The sequence below is a fragment of the Lycium barbarum genome, chromosome 2 (genome assembly GCF_019175385.1).
Source record: "Lycium barbarum isolate Lr01 chromosome 2, ASM1917538v2, whole genome shotgun sequence".
NCBI lineage: Eukaryota > Viridiplantae > Streptophyta > Magnoliopsida > Solanales > Solanaceae > Lycium > Lycium barbarum.
The window spans coordinates 100,045,855-100,063,191 of NC_083338.1; positions in this window are offsets into that span (position 1 = coordinate 100,045,855).

Here is a 17,337-nt window from a genome sequence, read left to right on the forward strand (position 1 = left end):
ACTTCCTAGCACGAAACAAGGATATTACTTTCTTAGGAAGGGGACTAAGGTTACCCTTCCACTCGAGTCTAGGTGCCCCGGGCATGGATAGTGTAACAGTCTTAGAATGGCAATCAAGTATAGCATAATGCGGGGATAACCAATTGATACCCAAAATAACATCGAAATCTGCCATGTCTAAGATCATCAAATCTGCCCAAGTACTATACCGCATAAAATAAATTGCACATACAGGATAGATGCTATCCACCACCACAGAATCCCCAACAGGAGTAGACACAATAATAGGAGTATCAAGAGTATCACACATCATATCCATACCCACAGCAAAATAGGTAGATACATAGGAAAAAGTAGAACGCGTATCAAAGATAACAGAAGTCATACGGTTGTAAACGGAGATAGTACCTGTGATAACTACATCGGAGGCCTCTGCCTTGGGTCTACGTGGGAAGGCGTACAAATGACCGAGCCCCCTGTCACCTGAGTACCACTGCAATTTCCATTACCAGTCTGAGCCCCGCCCATGCAGGGCTGCTATCCGCCTCTACCTGCCTGAGGACCGCCTCAGTTAGGCTGGGACCACCCATACCCGCGGTGTGGCCGCCCCGCCCTGCCGGTGCGCGATCCCTACCCTCTTGATCTGGTGCATATGGAGCTCGGGGGGCCTGATACTGAGTCCTCTGCCCACTCTGTCTAAGTCTAGGGCAATATCTCTTAATATGCCCTATCTCACCACACTCGAAGCAAGCACGGTCCAGCGTAGGCTGCTGAACAGAAGATGATGAAGCAGTATAGCCTCTATGCTGACCGGAAGCCAGATAATTTGCCCCTGATGGGCCCCCAGCTGACACCTGCATCGCGGATTAAACCGGACGCCCTGAATAAACCTGTGAACTCTGACCCCTCGAGAAGGAGTTGTTGAACATCCCACCCCTACGGGCCTTCTTTTCTACATGCTTCGCCTGACTCTCCTGCGTAATACCCTCAACAATACAGATGTGCTCCACTACTTCCTGAAATGAAGCCCCAGTGGCTACAAGCTAAAGAGCCAATAACTGAAGCCCAGTGTTCAACCCCTTCACAAATGGCCGTATCCTCTCCCCCTCAGTGGGAAGCAACTAAATAGCATATCGGGATAGGGAGTGGAAACGAGACTCATACACAGCAACCGATGAGTTCCCCTGATCAATAGTAGCAAACTCATCCTTCCTTCGGTTCCTCAGAGTACGCAGAACGTATTTGTCCAAAAACACAGAGTAAAACTAGACCTAAGTCAACGGAGGAGACCCAACTGTCCCACACTCCACATAGTCCCTTTACCAAAGCTTGGCATCACCCAAGAACTGGAACATCACAAACTCTACCCCGTACTTATCCACGGCCCCCATCTTATGGAGCCGCTCGTGACAGTCGATGATGAACTCATATGCGTTATCCGACTCAGTACCATAAAACACAGGAGGTTTCATTTTTGTGACCCTTAAAAAATGATCATGCTCTTCACCAGTAATCACTGGCCCTGCAACAAGCCTCGGGAAGGCCTCAAAACTCGGAACCTCATCCAAGCGAGGCGCCACCGCTGATGCGTACTGAACTCCCGGAGCCTGTGCTCTGTCCGGATCTGAAGCTGCTACCCCTACGCCCCTACCTGCTGGACCCACTGGTATAGCTCTGTCCTGTTCTAACCCATGGAACAGATTCAGCACTTTGGCCTCACGTCTGGTACACCCTAAGCAGCTGCAGCTCCTGGTGGAACTGGTACTCCTGCTGGCTTGGCAGGTGCGGCTACAACTCCCGCTGCGTCGTTAGGGACCACTAGAGGCACGGGGTCAACCACTGGGACGCCGTGCCCAGCTGGGGCCGCCCATCTGCCTCCACCTCTACCTCTAGCTACTGCCGCGCGTGTTCTCGCCATCTGCGAGAGAATGATGGTCAGTCAAATACTAATTTGAATCAGCAGATACCAATTGGAATCGAGTAGCACGAAAGGAGAAAGAAAAAGGAGTTTTCCTAGTATCCGGCAGCCTCTCGAAGATAAGTATAGACATCTCCGTACCGATCTACAAGACTCTGCTAGACATGTCCTGGTACGATGAGATCGACGAACCTAGTGTTCTGATACCAACTTTGTCACGGCCCAACCCGCCATGACCGGCACCCATCTAAATCCTAATGGGCGAACCAACATACATACCACCTATTCCATTCAATATAGTGTTTATATAAATCAAGCTAACAATTATTACTCATTTAACAACAAAAGAATAGTTAAATCATGCCTTAAAAACTTTAGTAAGTGCGAAAGTTCTAACTATTACAATCCCCAAAATCCGAAAGACATCGTACAGGAATCTAAGCCAAAACATATCTAAGAACTGAAATCTGCCTAATAAATATCCATAATGTCCAGAGTAAGAAAGACATCATAAGTAGAAGATCTTCGGGCGGCCTGGCATAGGAAGAAGCTCACCCCAATATTTGTCCGCAATTATCCTCCACGCTAGATGTGAGGACGAGTAGCGGTCTCTATATCAAAATCTGAACTCAAAAAATTCAGCAAGGTAGTATCAGTACAAACACTATGTACCGATAAGCATCATAGGCCGACAAAGATTAGTATAATGCATATCTTATGAAATCAATAAAATAAACAAGCCAGTCAATCATACACTAATATCAATACATCACCACTAGTCAACCACGGACAATCACAACAAATCACCAAATTTCCAAGAATCACAAACACGTCAACCACAACGGAGATAAATTTACCACTATAACCTCACTCGCTATACACACATGCTATCTGATGTCATAGCTCAATAGTCATGGCGTGCAGGGGACCCATGGTGTCCATGTACCGTTCGTTCCGGAACACTCCTCGGACCCGAGCACAACCTCCGCTCCGGAACGAACTCGGACGCAGGATATAAAAATAAACCTCTCATATTCAGAACTATCCTCAGACCACGAGCCCATAATCTAGGCCACATGTGTGCCTTGTCATACCTTTTTCAAAATAGTGTTTCTTACCTTCTTAATATCCATATTCACCTCATCATTTCACATCATAATACCCTTGTGAAGTGATGTGATTCTTCGAATTGACAAAGAACAAATCGACCAGGATCTTCTTCTTGAAGCGATCTGATGGGCATATTCAAGAAACGGACGTAAATCGGGCTATAGTTCTCAGAATTATGTGCTTTCAAGATGAGGAGAAAGATGACGATTTCAACTATAAAAATAACTATTGAATCGTTTAAATCAAGTAAGTATTGAAGGCGGAATGATGGAAAGAAAATTAGAATTCTGGGTATGAACTAGAACGAATTTTAATCAAGAAACGCGTTCTTGAATGATCAAGAACAAATAACATTCCTAAGTCACCACTTGAAATCAATTAACATGATAAAGAATCACCACACGCAACTGAAAATAAGGTAAAGACTATCACCACCTTTCTTGGAACCAAAAACAAGGATAAAGAACAAGAAATAGAGAGAATAACTCTATTGCAAAATTTAGGTTTATGCTAAAAACGCGAATAGTATATTTACAAGTCCTGAGAACCCTTTATATAGGCCTAGGGTCTCTTCTTTTGTGACTACAAATCCCTATTCTACTCTAGAAACGAAATAGCTAAAAACAAGGAAAGTAAAATCCCTATTCTATAAGGAAAAGAATAAAGAAAACAAGAATCCTACTAGAACTAAGATAAAGATCCTACTAATGAAAGGAAATTAAATCCTACTATAATATAAATCAAGAAACAAGAAACCTATTTAGAAAAGGATTCAAGAAACAAGAAACCTATTTAGAAAAGGATTCAAGAAACAAGAAACCTATTTAGAAAAGGATTCAAGAAACAAGAATGGGAAATAATCTTCAAATTTGAGCTTCTTGGACTTTTCTTATTCTTGAATTTCAGTCTTGTGTTTCTTGATTTTCTTGGATTTCATGATCTTCTTCATCTTTCATCATTCTCCCCTTGTTGAGAAAGACTCGTCCTCGAGTCTAAAGGATCCATAAACGATGAAAGATTAACAAAAAAAATTGGGAACAATCCATACTCACCAGGCTTTAAGTTGCATTTTTCTAGCTTGTCATAGACCTTCATCATGTTGTCAACAAGCTTTGCATATGGTCGAACCAAATCCCACTTTTTTAGTAGTAACTTTGTTTCATGATTTCTAAAATATATCATCTTAAATTTATCTTCAATGTTTAAGCCATGATCAAAACTTATTTCTTTTTTATCTTCATGAATCTTGAAAACTCTCGTGCCTCTGTGGTGTTTGCATGAAAATACTGAGATAGTGCCATGAAAACCTTTATATAAATCAAATTCAACTACCTTTGGATCAAGGTTGGAGATCAAATCATGTCTTCTTAAGAAGTCCTTGACAAATTTGCTACTCCCAGATTTGACATGGTTATAGCCATTAACCTCAATGAAATTGAGAGATCTTAAATTGACACATTGTTGCAAAGGTTTATCCTTTTGAGGAATAATTCTTGCTCGAACTACATCATATATTAAACTCTCATTCATAGACTCTTTTTCCAGAAATCGTCCATTTTCCCTTCCAAATCTTCATATACTATTAGTCCTATGCAATACGCTGCTTTGGTTGGTGTGGAGTAAGAAAACAAATCTATATTCTTTTCAAAAGCTTTTAATGGTGGAAACTCAATCTCACAAATGGTTGGATGCTCTAATGGATCCTCATCAAACTTTGGAGGTAAATCCTCAACTTGTGGATCTAATTTATTCTTCTCCTCCATTTGCTGTTCCACATTGATGGGACCAATGATTTGTAATTTGGTCACAGAAGAATCATCAACATACTTGGAGTTTTTAGCAACATCTTCTGGAGTCAAGGGAACAAACTTAATTTTCCGTCCATCCTTTGTAAAAGAATAGGTATTACGATATTTATCATAGTTAGCACACCTTTCATACCTATTTTTACACCCATGGTCTTCCAAGTAATAAGTGGCAAGCATCCATCTTTTGTTACATCACACCAAACAGGATCATTATATATTTTGCCAATAGAAAAAGAAACTAGGCATTGATGAGTTACCTCTAAACCACCATCATCATTCTCAAATTTGATGCTATAAGGATATGGATGAGGTTTTGTTAACAAGCCAAGTTTAGAAACCATCTCTTCTAAAACAACATTAACATGACTTCCTTTATCAATTATTACCGAACATACCTTATCATGGGAGGTACATCTAGTGAGGAAAAGAGATTCCTTTTTCCATAGTTTTTCATCTTCTTGAACCCAACGTCCTCTTGTTTCTTGCATATAAGGCATAATATTCCTTAACTGTGCTCTGATACCAAATTGATGTATTCTTAGAATTAACAAAGAACCAATCGACCAGGATCTTGTTCTTGAAGCGATTTGATGGGCATATTCAAGAAACGGACATAAATTGGGTTATAGTTCTCGAAATGATGTGCTTTCACGACGAGGAGAAAGATGACGATTTTAACTATAAAAATAACTATTGAATCTTTTAAATCAAGTAAGTATTGAAGGCCGAATGATGGAAAGAAAATTAGGGTTTTGGGTATGAACTAGAACGAATTTTAATCAAGAAACGCGTTCTTGAATGATCAAGAACAAATAAAATTCTAAAGTCACCACTTGAAATCAATTAACGTGATAAAGAAACACCACACGCAACTGAAAATAAGGTAAAGACTATCACCACATTGCTTGGAACCAAAAACAAGGATAAAGAACAAGAAATAGAGAGAATAACTCTATTGCAAAATTTAGGTTTATGCTAAAAAAATGAATAGTATATTTACAAGTCTTGAGAACCCTTTATATAGGCCTAGGGTCTCTTCTTTTATGACTACAAATCCCTATTCTACTGTCACGACCCGACTAGGGGCCGTGATGGGTACATGGGGCTAACCATCGAGCACCACTCATTTCCTTACTCGTACATGTATCATCGCATCATCGTTAACCCGCGTCCGGGTAACCATCATATGCCGCCCACTAGTGGTGATCATGGCCGGCCCTCTAGGCACGGTGTAAACATAGCGGCCCGCCATAGCGGTGACATTCCCGGCCATTTAGGCACGGTGGAATTGTATGTAGCCCGCCTTCACGGTGACATGCCCGGCCATTTAGGCACGGTGGAGTCGTATCGTCACATAATCATTCATAAACATAACATTTTCATACCTTGCATAAGTATATCATAAACTTACATTATTGTATATCTCATAGACATATGTTGACTTAGCATCACTATACATTTATCATCAAAACATACATTAGGACTTGAAGGAACCTATGGCTATGCCGGGGTGACATAAGGTCTTGAACCCCCAATTATATTATGGAGTAATCATCAACATCATCTCTCACCTTGAAGGAACTAACAATTTAAGGTGAGTGTACACAAAGAAAAGCATCAATGAAACCATATTTAGAATCACGAGCTTTATAGACCTCTTACTTTACCTTAGGATTCTTTATACTTAACTCATCGTCATCATTATCTTGCTCGTAGTATCTCTTTTCTTTACCTCATACATATATAGCTTATTATAATCATCGACTCGTAGTTCCTTTGTTTAGGAAGATTATGGAAATCTAGAAGATTCGTGTCATAGGAGTCATGCCATAGAAAGAAGGGACCAACCTTACATACCTCTTTCGTTTAACAGTTTTATCGCTTGATCATTCTCCTTCGATGCTCACGTTTCTACGTTTAAAAGGATTCGCATCAACATTAGTTAATCGATTACATGAACATGTTACTATTTCTAGGGAAAATTGGGCAGCATTTCCTTCGTTTATACAACTTTCCCCATATTCTATATCAACTCCCAAACATTGATAACAACATTCACAATATCACAAGCAACAATCATTATCCATCTATATTATCCGCATTTCACAATTTCACTCCAATTTCTACATAATCATGGTCATAGTTCATTATTGCATTTTCTCGCATATAATACTTATTCCATGTTCTAAATGTCATTTATAGCGGACTAATAATCACAACATACCAATATTCATAATTCACCCAAACTACTACTCAACAATGACACTATTCACACATTCATGACCCATTTCCTATATCTTTCTACAATCCAAGTGTTTTTAACTTTCAACACCTTAAACAACAAGAAATGATCATAAAACTCACCTTAGATCATGGCAGAATAACCCTTGAGTGGAAATTCTCTTCTTGCACAAAAAAACCCTAACTCTCTTCCCTTGAGATTTCTTGATGTAGATGAACTTTTAACAGGTTTCATACACTTGATCTTGTGGATTTGATGGAGTTGATCATGCATTTTTCTTGGTTTCTTGTGGTTGAAGAGTAGAGAGAATTATAGAGGTTTCTTGAAGTGTGGAAAGTGGAAATGAAATGAATTAATGAGAGAGAGGGTCCTTATATTAACTTGAAATCTGTCCCGACCAGAACATACAGACCAACATACGGTCCGTACATTTTATACAGGCCGTTTGTCTGGCCGTATGTTTGGTCCAGTGAGGACCCTTATTCTGGGCAAAACATACGGCTGGACATACGGTCCGTATGTTTTATACGGCCAGTATGTTTGGCCGTATAATGCCCAGTTCTCCGAAACTCGTTCTCGTCGACTCGTTTGATCTCCAATCCTTATGGAACTTTCTTGACACTTGTTTAGCACCACAATACCAATCTAAGGGACATTATCACTTATCTCCAAGACATCATTATGCCATCATTAACTCGTCGCTCATAATTCTTACCCGACACACAACATATCGCTTACTTTCCTTTACAACCTTCTTCCCTTACGTCAAATGTCTTTGAAACCTCATTTAGAGTTATCAAATGTTATTTATTACTTATCAAAACATTGTATACATCACGCTCTTCGCTAGCCTATTCACTGTACGTTAACGGGGAATTTTTCAAGGTGTAACATTCTTCCCCCCTTTTAGAACATTCGTCCTCGAATGTTAAACACTCGGGAATTCTGCGAAAATTTCGCCAGAGTTTCCTCTGTAATATGGCACTACCATCCTGTCACAACAACCCATAATAGTATTGCCTCACAGAGCTACAACACGATAGCAATATAAATTGGCCACACACGACCAAAAGCATGAAAAAAAAGCATACATACCTTATAATGTTAGTGTTTCATCTTGAACCTCTCCTGGGGGTTGGAATAAGTGCGGGTACTTGGACTTCATACTTTCTTTTGCTTCCCAGGTCATTTCCTCTCGGTTGTCATTTCGCCACAAGACTTTGACTGAAGCTATTTCCTTATTTCGAAGTCTTCGTACTTGCCTGTCTAAGATGGAAATGGCCACTTCATATGCTAGCTTTTCTGTCACTTGAACATCATCAATCGGAACAATCCTCGTAGGATCCCCAACACACTTGCGGAGCATCGAGACATGAAAAACTGGGCTGACTGATTCAAGTTCAGAAGGTAAGTCCAATTCATAGGCTACATGACCCACCTTGCGGATAATTTTATAAGGCCCAATGTATCGAGGACTTAACTTTCCTTTCTTGCCAAATCTCATCACCCCTTTCATTGGCGGACACCTTCAAAAATACCCAATCATCAACCTGGAATTCCAAGTATCGCCGGCGGTTGTCCGCATAAGATTTTTGGCGACTTTGGGCTGTCAACAATCGATCTCGGATCGCCTTGAATTTTTATACCGCTTGTTGAATCAATTTAGGGCCTATTAGCTGTACTTCTCCAATTTCAAACCACCCAATTGGGGATCTACACTTCCTTCCATATAAAGCTTCATACAGAGGCATTTAGATACTGGAATGATAGCTATTGTTATATGCGAACTCAATCAAAGGAAAGTGATCATCCCAACTACTACCGAAATCTAGTACACATGCCCGTAGCATATCTTTCAAAGTCTAAATAGTACGTTCGGCTTGCCCATCAGTCTGCGGATGAAATGCCGTGCTAAACTTCACTTGAGTACCTAGACCTTCTTGGAACGATTTCCAGAACTTGGCTGTAAATTGTGCTCCTCTATATGTGATAATAGATATCGGTATACCGTGGAGTCGCATAATTTATTTGAGATACAACCTTGCATAGTCTTCTGCTAAGTATGTGGTTCTGACTGGAAGAAAGTGAGCTACTTTTGTTAATCTGTCCACAATCACCCATATAGAATCATACTTGCCTCGAGAACGAGGTAACCCCACAAGAAAATCCATGTTGATAACTTCCCATTTCCAAGTAGGGATTTCCATTTCTTGCAATAATCCTCCTGGCTTTTGATGTTCGATTTTCACTTGTTGGCAATTTGGACATTGGGCTACAAATTCTGCTATGTCTCTCTTCATGCCATCCCACCAATATATCAATTTGAGATCGTGATACATCTTTGTTGCACCTGGGTGAATAGAATACCGAGAATAATGGGCTTCTCTTAGAATTCGACGGCACAATTCTGCGACATTCGGCACACATAGCCTACCTCGGTATCTAAGAATTCGATCCATAGGAATTTCAAATGGGGACTTCCCTTTTTCATGAGATATGTCTCTGTAATGGCACAAATGAGGATCTTCATACTGATGCTCTTTCACTTCCATATTCAGGGATGAAACTATGGGATCCTGAATACCTATTCCTGCACCACCTGAATCAATTAAACGTACTCCAAGATTAGTTAGTTGGTGGAGCTCATGAATCAATTCTTTCTTTTCCGAAGGAACTTCGTATAGGCTGCCCATTGATCAGCGTCTAAGCGCATCAGCTATTACATTTACTTTTTCGGGGTGGTATAAAATGCTCACATTATAATCTTTCAATAGTTCTAACCACCGCCTCTGCCGCAGATTCAACTCCTTTTATTTGAAAATGTACTGAAGACTTTTGTGATCTGTATAAATATCGACATGCACACCATACAAGTAATGTCTCCATATTTTTAATGCATGAATGACTGCAGCCAATTTGAGATCTTGAGTTGGATAGTTCTCTTCATGTTTCCGCAGCTGTCTCGAAGCATAAGCAATGACTCTACCGTGCTGTAGTAACACACATCCTAACCCAACGTCGGAAGCACCACAGTACACCACATAACCATCTGACCCTTTTGGAAGTGTTAAGATCAGAGCTGAGGTTAATCCGTCCTTCAACTCTTGGAAGCTGCGTTCACAAGCATCATTCCATTGAAATTTAACTGACTTCTGGGTTAGCTTCGTCAATAGGGCTGAAATAGAGGAAAATCCCTCCACGAATCTTCTATAGTACCCTGCCAACCCAGAAAACTACGGACTTCTGTAGGCATCGTAGTCCTTGGCCAAGTCTTCACAGCTTCAATTTTCTGAGTGTCGACTCGAATACCATCATCTGAAATAACATGGCCCAGAAATGTTACAGAATTCAGCCAAAATTCGCACTTTGAAAATTTTGCATATAATTCTCGGGTTCGAAGAATTCCAAGAACGATACGTAAATGATCTGCATGTTCTGATTCTGTGCGAGAGTATACCAGAATATCTTCAATGAATACTATCAGGAATAAATCCAAGAGAGGCCTGAATACATTATTCATTAAATTCATGAACACTGCCGGAGCATTAGTCAGCCCAAACGACATTACCCGGAATTCATAATGGCCATATCTTGTTCTGAAAGTTGTTTTAGGAATATCTGCTTCCCTAACTCTCACTTGATGATAACCCGACCTCAAGTCTATTTTAGAAAACCACTTGGCACCCCATAGTTGATCAAACAAATCATCAATCCTTGGGCGAGGATATTTGTTCTTTACTGTTACCTTATTCAACTGCCTATAATCGATGCACATTCATAGGGAACCATATTTTTTTCTCACGAACAAGACTAGTGCTCCCCACGGTGATGAACTGGGTCTAATAAACCCCTTTTCAAGCAAATCTTTCAACTGTGCCTTTAGCTCTTTCAATTCTGCCGGAGCCATTCGATAAGGAGGAATAGAAATAGGCTTGGCGTCTGGCAACACATCAATGGCGAAATCAATCTCTCTTTCTGGAGGAAGGCCTGGAAGTTCATCTAGAAATACATCCGGAAATTCATTCACTACCGGAACGGATTGGAACGTTGGCGACTTTGCTTCGGTGACATGAACTCGGACTAGATGATAAATATAGCCTTTAGCTATCATCTTTCTTGCCTTAAGGTAGAAAATAAACCTACCTTTTGGAGATGCTGTATTACCCTTCTATTAAAGCACGGGCTCTCCCAGAAATTGGAGTCGAACTATTTTCATCCGACAATCAACATTAGCATAACATGAGGCCAACTAATCCGTACCCATAATCACATCGAAATTTAACATTTCCAGCCAAATTAAATCAGCTTTGGTCTGTCGATTGCATATCAGAAGTACACAATTTTTATACACTTGTTTAGCTATCACGGGATCACCAACCGGAGTAGATACCTCAAAAGGTTTGATTGGCTCAGGTTTCACCCCAATACGACCAGCACCATACAGAGTAATATTGTACAAGGTAGAACCCAGATCTATCAATGAATATACATCATGGGAAAATATTTATAATGTACCTATAACCACATCCGGGGAGGACTCAAGATCCTGTCGTCCGGCAAAAGCATACACACGGGGCTGAGTGGCACCTGAAGTAGATGCTCCCCCTCTGCCGCTACCTCGACCTACTGAAATATGGGGAGTCTGTCCTACCGGGCGCACTGAAGAAGAACCAGTTGCTGATCCTGTGGGCTGAGCCCCACCTCTGCCATATCTCGAGGGACAATCTCGCATCAAGTCCCCATTCTGTCCACAAACATAGCAAGCATCTGTGCCCTGGCGGCATGGCCTCGAGTGTAATTGTTTGCACTGGGTACATCTTGGAACTGGTTGTCTCCTCTGACTATAATCACCCCCAAACTGGGAACCTGAAACTCTCGAACTCTGACCCTGTCCTGAAGGAAATGAGCGATCAAATATACTACGTGCAAATCGTGGAGGCGCACTAGTCACCGACTGGCCTGAGTGTCTAGGATGTGTCTGCCTTGATCCCCCTCTATAATCACGTCCTGCCCCCATAGATCTGGCCCTCTTACTTTGCCTTCTGTCAATATCACGATCACCCTTTGTGGAGGCTGTTTTCCTTCTATATTCTGGGCATGGGCTTGTATTAGGGAAATATCCATCCTATCCTGCAACGAAGCCGTCAAACAATCCTTGAACAAATGTGGCCCCAAGCCACTCACAAACCTGTGTACCCTATCACCCATATCGGCCACCATAGTCGGGGCATATGTAGCCAATGAATTAAACTGGGGGCTATATTCCCGGGCACTCAAATTTCCTTGCTTTAGATTTAAGAACCTATCCGCTCTAGCTCGGCGGACCTCAGATGGCAAATAGTGACGGATGAAAGCATCTACAAATTCTTGCCACACGGGAGGAGGCGCATTTTCTTTTCTTGATGCTAGCCAATTATTGTACCACAATACCGCCACATCTCGGAGTCTATAAGATGCCAACTCCACAGATTTAGTTTCGGAGGGATGAATAATCCTCAATGTTCTCCGCATCTCATCAATAAAACCTTGCGGGTCCTTATCTGGCTTTGACCCGAAAAACTCTGGAGGATTCAAGCTCAAAAAGTCACGGGCTCTGGTACTAGCTTCCCGATCACTTGAACTCACATTCTGCTGCTGTACCTGGGCAGCAACTAACTGTGTCAATAAATGGATAGCCTCGGTTACCTGTGGACCCGAAGCAACCAGTGGAGGAACTGGAGCTGAAGCTCCTCCTTGTTCTTCTACATTAGGTGGGGTGGAGGAAGTATTAGATGGGGCCTCGTTATGTGATTCGCCCTCATCTACATTCATTGGAGGCTCTCTTTCTACCCGCCTTTTCATCATAGTCTGGCCCTTCTGGGCGGCTGTAGCATTTCCCTTTGGCGGCATTTTTGAAATCATAGCACACTATAAGAGAGGAGAAAATCTTATAAAACAGCTCTATCGCACGATCTCTTAAGATGAAAGATGGTCATTTTTCCTAAATGCCCTGTAGCCTATTGTTTATTAGTGTGGCGCGCAACACACCACAAACAAGACTCTACTAGACACGGCTCGTAGACACTTCCTAGGACTGAACTGCTCTGATACCACTTTTGTCACGACCCGACTAGGGGCCGTGACGGGTACCCGGGGCTAACCACCGAGCACCACTCATTTCCTTACTCGTCATAGTCATTATACACTTCTTTACCATTCATATACTCATAATCATAAGACAACCATTTTTCATTTGAAAACATAATTAATTTTTATACACACAAGCCTTTCGGCTATCAAAATAATATATATATATATATATATACACACATAATAGCAACATCGTGAGACCATATAGCCCAGACTTGCGTATCTACGAGCCTCTACTAGAGTGCTAGACATAGGGACGGGACAGAACCCCGTCGTGCCCAAAATATACATATGTACACAAAATAATAATCAAAGGCACCTCCGGAACAATGGAGTGCTCTCAAGTCAGCTAACAGCTCCTACGAGTTTGGATCAAGCTCACCTCCCTGTCTATCTGTGGGCATGAACACAGCGTCCAAAGAAAACGGACGTCAGTACGAACATTGTACTGAGTATGTACGACATGAATGAAATGAGCATATTAGAAGAATCATAAGCCACAGGAGGAGGATATAACCTGCATGTGTTCTATAAGTGAATACATTTCATACATATATCGTATATTTATATAATCATAGTACATGTATCATCGCATCATGCCTTACATGCCTCTTTCGTTTAACAGATTTATCGCTTGATCGTTCTCCTTCGATGCTCGCGTTTCTACCTTCAAGAGGATTCGTATAAACATTAGTTAATCGATTACATGAACGTGTTACTATTTCTAGGGAAAATTAGGCAGCATTTCCTTCGTTTATACAACTTTCCCCATATTCTATATCAACTCTCAAACATTGATAACAACATTCACAATATCACAAGCAACACTCATCATCCATCTATATTATCCGCATTTCACAATTTCACTCCAATTTCTCCATAATCATGGTCATAGTTCATTATTGCATTTTCTCGCATATAATACTTATACCATGTTCTAAATGTCATTTATAGCGGACTTATAATCACAACATACCAATATTCATAATTCACCCCAAACTACTACTCAACAATGACACTATTCACACATTCATAACCCATTTCCTATATCTTTCTACAATCCAAGTGTTTTTAACTTTCAACACCTTAAACAACAAGGAATGATCTTAAAACTCACCTTAGATCATGGAAGCATAAACCATGAGTGGAAATTCTCTTCTTGCACAAAAAATCCTAACTCTCTTCCCTTGAGATTTCTTGATGTAGATGAACTTTTAATAGGTTTCATACACTTGATCCTGTGTATTTGATGGAGTTGATCATGGATTTTTCTTGGTTTCTTGTGGTTGAAGAGTTGAGAGAATTATAGAGGTTTCTTGAAGTGTGGAGAGTGGAAATGAACTGAATTAATGAGAGAGAGGGTCCTTATATTAACTTGGAATCTGCCCCGACCAGAACATATGGACCAACATACGGTCCGTACATTTTATACGGCCCGTATGTCTGGCTGTATGTTTGGTCCAGTGAGGACCCTTATTCTGGGCAAGACATATGGCTAAGACATACGGTCCGTATGTTTTATACGGCCAGTTTGTTTGGCCGTATAATGCCCAGTTCTCCGAAACTCATTCTCGTCGACTCGTTTGATCTCCAATCCTTATGGAACCTTCTTGACACTTGTTTAACACCTCAATACCAATTTAAGGGACATTATCACTCGTCTCCAAGACATCATTATTCCATCATTAACTCGTCGCTCATAATTCTTACTCGACACGCAACATATCCCTTACTTTCCTTGACAACCTTCTTCCCTTACGTCAAATGTCTTTGAAACCTCATTTGGAGTTATCAAATGTTATTTCTTACTTATCAAAACATCATATACATCGCGCTCTTCGCTAGCCTATTCACTGTACGTTAACGGGGAATTTTCCAAGGTGTAACATCTACTCTTGAAAGGAAATAGCTAAAAACATGGAAAGTAAAATCCCTATTCTATAAGGAAAAGAATAAAGAAAACAAGATTCCTACTAGAACTAGGATAAATATCCTACTAATGATAGGAAATTAAATCCTACTATAATATAAATCAAGAAACAAGAAACCTATTTAGAAAATGATTCAAGAAATAAGAATGGGAAATAATCTTCAAATTTGAGCTTCTTGGACTTTTCTTTTTCTTGAATTTCAGTCTTGTGTTTCTTGATTTTCTTGGATTACTTGATCTTCTTCATCATTCATCAAGAAGACTATATTAACTTCTCATCACAATACATCCACTGCAGATTAAATCACACAGGAATAATGGCATAAAGCCTACACAATACTCAATCACAAGCACATAGGAGCCTAATCACACAATATAAAGTAATGAACACTAGACATGCTTTCTCCTAATGAAATCACAAACATACATTCAACTAACCAAAGTCTAACTCAAGCAAACCGTAACCTACCTGAGAGTAGAGCTTGAACAATATTTGTCACTCTGCCACAAACTTTCCTTTCCTCAAAGCCTCAATACGTTCATGGTCTAGAAATAGCAGACTCAATGAGTCACATTGCTCAATTTACAATTTCCAAGGCAAGAATACCCTTCCCTCTCCTCATTCTAAGGGTAGATGATTTATAGGTGATAAACAACTTATCAAAAGCCCCTAATATTCATAAACCATCAATTTCTACCACATTCTATCCAACATTCCCATTACAAACAATTTTCTATGATAAAGACACTATTTTTATAGAACCTAGGTCTCAATCACTTATTTTATGATCCTCAATGTTCAATTTATGACAAATAACAACTAACCAACGCATTTAGATGATAAATATGCTATAATAAACCTAACCCATCAGTTTAGGAGCTTTATTACCATTCTAGGGTTTTTATTTCAATTTCACCATTAAAGACCCATGAAGATGATTACAATAATGAAGAGGAAAGGAATGATGGAATGAAAAGCAATAGAACTTACCTCTCAAGGTTGTCATGCCCTAGCTTGAAAATGAAACTAAGGCATTAAAAATCCGGCTACTGCTTTCCGTCGACCGCTGCGGCGGTCATTACGCCGCTGCAGCGGTCCCGCTATTGCGGCCAAGCCACCGCTATAGCGGTCCCATAATAAATCCCTTCACCGCTATAGCGGACACAACTCTGCTATAGCGGTCAATGGCCCGCCACAGCGGCCCCAATAGAAAATGGATGGCTGCTGGAAGCAGTCAGCCCACCGCTACAGCAGTACCGCTGCAGTGGTACTCCTACCGCCACAGCGGTGCATTTTGGGCATTAGCTCGATTTTCTGTCCAACCTTCCCCCTATCACCTCATATTTCATCTAAGGCTTCAAAGACACAACACAAAACATACATACATACAAAAAGATGCCCTATAAATTCACCCGCGGCCTCAGAATTCCCAATGGAGTCCTAAATTCCCATAACGACGATCGTCACACTAGATACCAATTAAGACATCGTTCGACCCCGAACGGACAAAGATGAGAATCTAGGTTGGAGTTACCTGACTCGGCGAAAAGCTGAGGGTATGTGCTACGCATATCCGACTCTGTCTCCCAAGTAGCTTCTTCCACTGGTCGATTCTTCCACTGAACTTTTACGGAGGCTATTTCTGTCACGACCCAACCAGTAGGCCATGACGGGTACCCAGAGCTGACTATCGAGCACCGTTCATCATGTTGTCTATCATGCTTACCCCAGACATACATCATCCTCAACACAAGACCAATCATGAAAAAACCTCCAAATATCTCCCAAAACATGTATATAAAATAGGCCCATGAGGCTACAGAAATGATATACAGAATATGTAATGAAAACGGGGCACATAGAACCTACAATCCACATGTAAGGATCTACGAGCCTCTAATTAGAAACTGAAATCATAAGGACGGGACAGGACCCCGCCATGCCTCCAAAATATGTACACAAATGAATAAACTCATAAGCTACACCTCTGAAGTAGTGAGGTGCTCCTGTACGACTGGTGAGTAAGCTCCTAAGCGTCTGCACCGTCTCCCAGTCTACCTGTGGGCATGAACACAACATCCATAAAGAGAAGGACGTCAGTATGGACAATGTACAGAGTATGTAAGGCACATATAATAACATAATAAGGAAATATAGAAAGCATAAGGAGAAAAAGATAATTGTCACTGCTTGCCTCTT